Source organism: Bison bison, unplaced genomic scaffold (genome assembly GCF_000754665.1).
Source record: "Bison bison bison isolate TAMUID 2011002044 unplaced genomic scaffold, Bison_UMD1.0 scf7180017864158, whole genome shotgun sequence".
Taxonomy (NCBI): Eukaryota; Metazoa; Chordata; class Mammalia; order Artiodactyla; family Bovidae; genus Bison; species Bison bison.
Window position 1 is genome coordinate 4504168 of NW_011494730.1, and position 7584 is coordinate 4511751.

Genomic DNA, 7584 nt, shown 5'->3' on the forward strand with positions numbered 1-7584 from the left:
CAGAGTAGTAAGAGTAAAGGTTGTTATGTTGAACTTTTGTTTCTGAAACATAGATGCACCATTGTGTAGTCAGTTCGGTTCAGTCACTCAGTAGTGTCCGACTGTTTGTGACCCCATGAACTGCAGCCTGCCAGGCCTCCCTGTCCATCACCATCTCCCGGAGTCCCCCAGACCCACGTCCATTGAGTCGGTGATGCCATCCAACCATCTCATCCTCCGTTGTCCCCTTCTCCTCCCACCTTCAATCTTTCCCAGCATCAGGGGCTTTTCAAATGAGTCAGCTCTTCACATCAGGTGGCCAAAATATTGGAATTTCAGTTTCAACATCAGTCCTACCAATGAACACCCAGGACTGATTTCCTTTAGGATGGATTAGTTGGATCTCCTTGCAGTCAAAGGGACTCTCAAGAGTCTTCTCCAACACCACAGTTCAAAAGCATCAATGCTTTGGTGCTCAGCTTTCTTTATAGTTCAACTCTCACATCCATACATGACCACTGGAAAAACCATAGCCTCAACTAGAAGGACCTTTGTGGACAAAGTAATGTCTTTGCTTTTGAATATGCTGTCTAGGTTGGTCATAATTTTCCTTCCAAGGAGTAAGCGTCCTTTAATTTCATGGCTGCAGTCACCATCTGCAGTGATTTTGGAGCCACCAAAAATAAAGTCAGCCACTGTTTCCACTATCTCCCCATCTATTTGCCATGAAGTGATGGGACCAGATGCTATGATCTTAGTTTTCTGAATGTTGGGCTTTAAGCCAACTTTTTCACTCTCCTCTTTCACTTTCATTAAGAGGCTCTTTAGTTCTTTGCTTTCTGCCATAAGGGTGGTATCATCTGCATGTCTGAGGTTATTGATATTTCTCCCAGCAATCTTGATTCCAGCTTGTGCTTCCTCCAGCCCAGCATTTCTCATGATGAACTCTGCATATAAGTTAAATAAGCAGGTTCTCCCTTGTCTGGGGAGTATATGTTCCAAGATCCCCAGTGGATGCCTAACACTGTGGATAGCACGGAACCCTGAACGATGTTCTTTCCTCTGTGTATGTATCTATGATAAAGTTTATTTGTAAATGAGGCACAGTTAGAGAATATCCAAATGGTCAGCATCACTATTCTTGCACTTTGGAGCCATTATTACACAAGGGTTATTTGAAAATAAATACTGCAGAACAACAATGGTGTATCTGATAACCCAAACTGGCTGCTAGGTGACTGATAGGCAGGTAGTGTATACATGTGTGTACAGCATGGATTCTCTGACCAGATGATTTATCCCCCAGCAGGACAGAGTGGGATGGTACAAGATTTCATCACACTGCTCAGATTGGTGCGCAGTTGAAAACTTAGGAATTGTTTATTTCGGGAATTTTCCATGTAGTATTTTCAGCAAACCCACAAGTAACTGGGGACTTCTGTTCTGAGTTGCAGTGTTTATGTAAAATATCGCTGGGGATCCTGACCTAAGTTGTTTAAGAGTCACTGTCTTCAACCACCTACAGACCATGCAGCAGCCTCTGTAACACAGTCAAACTTTGCCCACGGCGGGCTCCAACTAGGGAGAACAAAACTATTTCGAAATACGAGAATAGGAGCGTAGAGCTTCTATTCATGTTAATTTCTTGATGCCTAACAGCCTTATTGAGGTAAATTGGCCCATGATAAAGTGCACAAATGTGGCTCTCAGAATTTGAGGAGTCTAGGGCTACAGTCTGTGAGGTTGCAAAAGAGTCGATGTGACTTAGGGACTAAACCCACCACTGCCCCCACTAGCAGGCATAAGGAGAGGCTCAGGCAGACAAAGTTTATTGTACTTAGGTCCTAGAGACACGGCCATGGCACCCCATGCAGGGCCATATGGAGAAGCACCAGGTTTGGTCAGGAGGCCATGGCCATTACTGGAGTTTTTGTGGAAAGACAAGACAGGGAAGGGCAAACAGATTAGGACTGGCAAATCTGAATGATTTTTACAGGCTCTATGTTATAAGGGTGGTCTCTGGTTGCCTGGTCCTTGTTCCTAGGATGGTGAAGGCAGGGAAATGGTGCCACTTATGGCTCTGGATTGGTTTGTTTCTGCATATCAAAGGCATGCTCCCAGCTGGGCCTTATGCTGTCTGAGAATTGACCAGCCCATGGGGGGGTAGTTTCTCCTCAGCCAGAAGGGTTTTCAAGATGCCCAAACATCATAATATACAGAAAATTAAAAATACAGGAAGCATTGCATGTAGATAGGGTAGGGCGTCCCCAGAAAGAGGGAACAAGGCATGGCTTTCTTGACATAAGAAGAGCCATTTTTGGCCTTAAACCTGGCTACAATGTTTGTCTCACTTGAACAGGTCTCAGTATTTAATGTGTGTGTTAGTTGCTCAGTCTTGTCTGACTCTTTGCAACCCCATGGGCTGTAGCCCACCAGGTTCTTCTGTCCATGGGATTCTCCAGGCAGGAATAGGGAGTGGGTTGCTGAAGGAAAGCTACACGGCTCAAAATAGCCTGGAGTAAAAATCTCCCCTCCGGGTCCTCCCCACCATTCTATACAGAATAAAGAACTTTCTCCCCCGAAGAAAGGAATGGATATTAAGATTGATTACGTTCAGCTCCCAGACGATCTCAGTTTCTGACCGGTCTCAGGAATTCCTTGCCCCAGTTGTTGAAAGCTAACTAATCAAAAATAATCATGAGGAAAAATAGACCCCCTCAAAACGATGTATCTCTGCATATACCTGTTTTCTATATATATCTACTCTCTTGACTTAGCGCAGCAGCTCACTAATCTGACTGCTGCCCCTTCTCACCTCATTAAAGATGATGCGTTCCTGTAAAGTGCTGGTCTCATTCTTTTTCTGAACCTCGCCTTCTCTAGTTCCCTTACCTTACATTTTTGGTGCCGAAACCCAGGAGCCTGGGGTTCCTTCTCGTTCTCATTCTCCATGGCCAGCTCTTCTGAGCGTGGAAACCTGCTGAGCTCACTTTGCCACCGGGCTTTCAAGACCTCCTCGAGAGGACCCCTGCGCCCTCGTGAGCGGTACAAGCCCTGTGTAAGAACTTTATTAGTTTTCCATGTACCCCGAGGAATATTGGCCTCTCTCTCTCTTTCTCTCTCTTCCTCTTTTCTTTCCACTCTCTTTTTCGCGAGACCAACCAACTCCAGGACAGAGGCCTTTTGCCATTCGACCTCCCTCCATCCACCACGAATTCTCACTGACCCAGTAGCCCAGGTAAGCTTGGACTGTACTCTAGGGCACCATAGACTATCGTCCTTTCTGGGTTCCCAGGGAACCCTCCGGCCTTTTTCCTTTTTGTACATTCTCAACAAGGACACGCCTTAGGGATTCTGTGCCAAAAACGAGGGGACATGTGGGGACCTCTAACTTACTTATTCAAACAACTTGATCTCATCACGTTCGGATGGCCACCTCGTCTCCAGGCCTTAGCTGTAACTACCTTCTTAATACCTGAAGCCCAAAAACTAACTCGAAACACTCCTTTAAAGGTATGCTCTCCTCATTCCTTCAAAGATTTACTCTCTCACCGGGCTTTCCTTTCTCTGCCCCCTGCTGGACTACAGATCCTCCACGCACACCTCCTCGACCCATCCCTTTCTTTTATGCCTTGTAAATCTCTTAATCCTGCTAGTTTACTCCCTACACCAGATCCAGAAGCAGAACGCCTATCTCATGACTGTGTTCAGACCTTAGATATGACACTTAATCCCTTTGAACATATAACCAATCAGCCTATGGTTGACCCCACAGTCCCACCCTGGTTCACAGATGGCAGTTCTCAGAAAGAAGCCCCATTTGGGGCTGGATACACTATAGTCCAGCTTCCCTGGTGGTGCAGAAGTTAAAGTGTCTGCCTGCAATGTGGGAGACCTAGGTTCGACCCCTGGGTTGGGAAGATCCCCTGGAGAAGGAAATGGCAACCCACTCCAGTATTCTTGCCTGGAGAATCCCATGGACGGAGGAGTTTGGTGGGCTACAGGCCACGGGTCGCAAAGAGTTGGACACGACTGAGCGACTTCACTTTCACTTTTCTTTCACACTATAGTCCAGGGACAGCCTGACAAAGTTATACCCCCCCGCCTCATCAAAGCCGCACTCCCAGCTCACACATCCTCACAGTAGGCTGAACTGATAGCTCTTACACAAGCTTTGACCTTAGCCAAAGACCAAAAGGTAAACATTTACACGGACTCCAAATATGTCTATAACATATTACATTCTAACATTATAATCTGGAGGGAGAAGGGATTCCTAACTCAGAAGGGCACACCTATTCTCAATGCATCCATTATTTCTGAACTCCTCCATGTGGCTCAGCTCCCAAAACAAGCTGCTGTAATACATTGCCGGGGACATCAGCAACATGGCCCTATCTCCTTTTATAACAACATAGCAGATCACAGGCAAAGCGGCAGCCGCCTCTGTTAGTCCTGTCTTTACTGTAGCCCAGATTGACGAGCCTAACATCCACACATTACTTTCACATTTACATTCTCCTTTCCACCCCTCTGCAAAAGTACTTAAGACTTTCCTTCAGAACTTTATTGAGCGAAAAATGATGTGACTTATTTAAATAATCTGACCCAAATTTGTACCACTTGTCAGTGGACAAACCCTAATTCTAACATTCGCCCCACTCCTTTCCCCACCCACCAAATTCGCGGACATCTTCCCACACAAGACTGGCAGGTAGATTTCACCCACATGCCACCCGTAAAAAGGGTTAAATTCCTCCTAGTCTTTGTAGATACATTTTCTGGATGTATTGAAACTTCCCAACTACTAACAAGCCCTACTGTGGCTCACCTTAATCTTACTGAAATCCTCACCAGGTTTGGAATGCCTTCCTCCCTCCAGTCTGACAACAACATGAACCCTTCAAATTCCTTGGAAGTTTCACATTCCTTATCACCCCTGGTCCTCCAGTAAGGTTGAGAGAGCCTAAAAGAAACTCCGATCAAATTAACAGTTGAACTTCATCAAGATTGGATTAAACTCCTCCCTTTAGCCCTCTTAAAGGTCCGGGCCTTACCGAAAACCCCTCTAAATATCAGTCCATTCGAGGGAGGATACGGGAGGCCCAAAATGCCCTTGGGACTCACCCTCTGCCATGACAGCCCCAAACTGCCATCCTACCTTCCTTTTCCTTTACTTGCCCAGATACGAGATGCCCTTTGGCAACATATGAAAAACCGACTCCCTCAACCACATCCCGATCTCCTGTACCCATCCCTCCAAATAGGAGACAGTCTGTATGACAGTTCAGTCCCACTCAGGTCTAACCCCTAAATGGCAAGGATCCCCCTACATGGTAATTCTGCTGACCCTTACCACTGCAAAATTAAAAGAAATCACCCCCTGGGTGCACATTACTCAACTGAAAAAGGTTATGCAGCCCAATGATGAGAATGCTTACCAGACTAATCCTTATCAAGTTTCTCACACGGGCCCTACAACTCTAAAATTCTCACGGCTCCCACCAGTCCCAGCTGACGATGGATGATTCTATTGGTTTCACGCTACGATTATTTCTGAAACAACTCCTGGCCGGTATCTGTGTTGAGAGTCCTCGAGGATCCACATTTAAACACGTTGAAGATTACATCTTCACCCTGTGGCTGCAGGGAACCTTTGATAACTTTTACCCTTTTGAAATCCAATTCTTCTCCATAGTAGTCTATCTTATAATCACTTCCCCAAATGTTGGTTAACATCTTCTTATCTTCTTTCTTTCCTCTGACCCAAGAACTCTTTCAAAACCCTAACCTCAACTATCTATTCCGGACCCTTAATTTAACCCATACTCTCCTTAATGCTTCTAACCCACAATTGGCTAAAGACTGCTGGATATGTCTGGGAGACATATCTGGAATCTCTGGGAGATTCAGCCCACCCCACATCCATCCTTGACTGGACCACTGGTAACATATCTGTATACCACTCATACCATGGGAAGCCTTTATTTGTCCCATATCTTAAATATCTTCACACTAATGACCAAATCTGGAATTTGGACAAACTCTTAGAATCTTTACTCACTGACCTTCCCTCCTACAACAGAAAACCTCCAGTAAGAGGCCCTATTGCTGAGAGTAACACTATTACAACCAGCTCCTTTTTGTGTATCTAGAAATTCCTGAAACAGTTCATATGACCAACCCATGGGCATAATCCCTAACCCATGTGTAACCATACCTCCACTTTACTCTTTGCCACTGGAAAAGCTGTATATAATGTTTCTGGTCCTACAGGACACTCTTTTACCTTTACAGGATGGTTTCCCAAAGCACACTCCTCCACATCTTCCATCACTGGGGCCACCTTAGCAGGGTCCCTGACCATTCTTGAACGAACGATCAACCCCATCCCCTGCCCCGACTCCTCTTTGCCATCAACTTCAGCTGTTGTATTGTGACACCTGGCCTGTTTTTCTTGTGTGGGATGTTTACATACCTCTGTTTACCTACTAATTGGACGAGAATCTGCACCCTGGTATATTCCAGTCCGAACATTTTTATAGCCCCCAATGATCAACCCCCTACTTATTCCTCTCATTTACAAGCAAATGAAACGAGTCATTCATTTCATTCCCCTCTTAGTGGGACTAGGAATAGTGGCTGGAATTGGAACAGGAACTGCCAGCCTAAATACCTCCATCCAAAACTGCTGCTATTGCTAAGTCACTTCAGTCGTGTCCGACTCTGTGTGACCCCATAGACGGCAGCCCACCAGCTCTCCCGTCCCTGGGATTCTCCAGGCAAGAACACCAGAGTGGGTTGCCATTTCCTTCTCCAAAACTACCAGGCACTATCTAAAGACCTATCAGACAGCCTCCAGGAAATAGCCCAAGGTCTAATAACTATCCAAAATCAACTTGATTCCTTGACGGCTGTAGTGTTACAAAATAGAAGGGGATTAGATCTACTAACGGAAGAAAAGGGAGGTTTGTGCCTTTTTCTGGACAAATCCTGCTGCTTCTATGTTAACCAGTTGGGTGTTGTCCAGGGAGCTGCAAAAAAACCTTACAGATCGAGCCTCTCGATTTGGCCAGAGAGTAAGCAACTCCTGGCAGTCATGGTTGATGGATTGGAACTGGATGCCTTGGGTTTTGCCCCTTCTCAGACCATTCATATTTATTATCCTCCTATTCACATTTGGACCTTGTTTGTTTAATCTTTTCCAGAGATTCCTCCAGAACCGAATCCAAGCCATTTCCCAAGATCAAGTCAAGACTGTTCTTCTGCTTGAGACCCTGGCAGCTAGGATAGAAAATCAACACTACAGGCCTTACTTCCTTCCTCCCAGACCACTAACCCCCGACCCTCATTTACCAGCACGAAGAAGCCCTGAACATTGACAATGCCTATCCCTCTTTCTCTTTTTATATATTCCTTAGGGTCTGGAATGAAGGAAAGCTACAAGGCTCAAAATCAGTTCAGTTCAGTTCAGTTCAGTCGCTCAGTCGTGTCCGACTCTTTGCGACCCCATGAATCGCAGCATGCCAGGCCTCCCTGTCCATCACCAATTCCCGGAGTTCACTCAAACTCACGTCCATGGAGTCAGTGATGCCATCCAGCCAT